We start from the raw sequence: 2,500 nt of genomic DNA, 5'->3' as shown, positions 1-2,500 counted from the left end.
GGTGCGACCACCCGTGCTCCCAACTGAGCTTGCCGCTGCCGACAGAGGCCCGGGAGCGTGCTGTCGTGGCATTGCCGGCGGGAGACAACACGCGCCACCTACGGTGACCGGCAGCTCCAACGCCAGCGCCACAGAAGGACAAAAGCCCCACTTGGGTGCCGAAGCGAACTCTCCCAGCACAGCGCACGCGCCAACACGTCCGCACAGCTGCGATACAAACCACCTGCGAGAACCGCTGGGGCGACCGAGCAGCAGACGGCGTCGCGGCGCCGAGCGCCGGGCGGCGGCGCATCCTCAGCGCACACAGTCCTCAATCGGACCAGCACACTGCAGATGGCCACCGCGCTTCGCACCGGGCCCGCGAGGACCTACTTTGGCCGCAAGGCGCCGCGAGCAGGGGGCGCCGGCGCGCAGCTGCGCCGCCTGCCGCGTCCGTCGGCCGGCGCGCCTGCCACTGGCCGCCCCCACCAGCCGGCTGTAGCGCGTGCGCCCACGCACCGCGCTGCCAGCACGCCGGGCGGCCCCCCCTCACCGGCCGGGGACGGTCCCACCCAGCCACCGCCGCGTATCGCCTCACACCCAGATCCCCCCCCCCCCCCCCCCCCCCCTTTCACGTTCGTGGGCATGGTGGGTCCCCTTTCACGTTCGTGGGCATGGTGGGTATCCATGAAACAACCGGTTAATAGCTCGACCGATCGTCGCCAACACTGATTCACCTCTAGCGAGAACAACCGCACCACAACGGGTTACCAGTTGTTCATTTGCGTAACGTCACCAGCAAACGTAGACGTCCATCGCCATTTGCAACGAGTATTGCATGCCTGTGTCAGGTGTCACAACACACTACGTCTGCCCACATAGACGCAACAACATGTGCACGCCTAGAGAACACGTGGAAGGTAGCCCCCGTACGTATGCGGTGTCCATTGCGCGAACGACTGTCAGCCGGCCTCTGCAGCATGTCGCAGATGTGGAACGCGGTGCAACATGCTATCACAGTGTGTGAGAAGAGACGACTACGTCCGAATACACGCTCCACTACATCAACAGACTGCTCATGCTGATCGCCATCCAGGGCGTCCGTTCCTCCCACACGTCTGAATGGCGTACCACACTGCAATCCAGCTCCTAAAGGGAGACGACACGTAGCTGCGTCCACAATATTTGGACTGTATGGTCCGCCGTTGCTAGGCGCAGTCGTCGTACGGTCACACATGTGCCACGATGTATCATTCAGTACATACGGACCAATGTGCAGCACAGTTTGTGGGTTTTGCGTACATCCGCGGACAGGTGACAGGCCGTACCACAACGTAGGCTGAGTACGTCGGCATGCGAAGGGCATTGAACATGCAAACTTCTCAACGACCAGCTTGCGAAGGCAGGGGGGAAGGGGGGGGGCATGTACGTCCTGCTGCTATCCACATTACAGTGTATAGCAGGAGCATGTGGAAAGTCAGCAACACTTGCAAGGTGTTTAACATGACGCGATACACAGGGGACCGGGCAGTGCGAATAGCGAACTATATTGCGAGGGTTGCGGTTAGGCAACACTACACTAATTTAACGAGTTGCATAACAATTACAGAGCAGGTTCAGCGACAACGTGCGTCAGGTTAAGGCGCAATATAGGTTAGGTTGAGGCGCAATATGGGTTACGTTAAGGCACAAATTAGGTTACGTTAAGGCACAAATTAGGTTACGTTAAGGCACAAATTGGGTTACGTTAAGGCACAAATTGGGTTACGTTAAGGCACAAATTGGGTTACGTTAAGGCACAACATGGGTTACGTTAAGGCACAACATGGGTTACGTTAAGGCACAACATGGGTTACGTTAAGGCACAACATGGGTTACGTTAAGGCACAACATGGGTTACGTTAAGGCACAACATGGGTTACGTTAAGGCACAACATGGGTTACGTTAAGGCACAACATGGGTTACGTTAATGCACAACATGGGTTACGTTAAGGCACAACATGGGTTACGTTAAGGCACAACATGGGTTACGTTAAGGCACAACATGGGTTAGGTTAAGGCACAACATGGGTTAGGTTAAGGCACAACATGGGTTAGGTTAAGGCACAACATGGGTTAGGTTAAGGCACAACGTAAGTTAGGTTAAGGCACAACGTAAGTTAGGTTAAGGCACAACGTAAGTTAGGTTAAGGCACAACGTAGGTTAGGTTAAGGCACAACGTAGGTTAGGTTAAGGCACAACGTAGGTTAGGTTAAGGCACAACGTAGGTTAGGTTAAGGCACAACGTAGGTTAGGTTAAGGCACAACGTAGGTTAGGTTAAGGCACAACGTAGGTTAGGTTAAGGCACAACGTAGGTTAGGTTAAGGCACAACGTAGGTTAGGTTAAGGCACAACGTAGGTTAGGTTAAGGCACAACGTAGGTTAGGTTAAGGCACAACGTAGGTTAGGTTAAGGCACAACGTAGGTTAGGTTAAGGCACAACGTAGGTTAGGTTAAGGCACAACGTAGGTTAGGTTAA

Source organism: Schistocerca serialis, unplaced genomic scaffold (genome assembly GCF_023864345.2).
Source record: "Schistocerca serialis cubense isolate TAMUIC-IGC-003099 unplaced genomic scaffold, iqSchSeri2.2 HiC_scaffold_1235, whole genome shotgun sequence".
NCBI classification, from domain to species: domain Eukaryota; kingdom Metazoa; phylum Arthropoda; class Insecta; order Orthoptera; family Acrididae; genus Schistocerca; species Schistocerca serialis.
Note: the sequence above shows the minus strand (reverse complement) of the source record.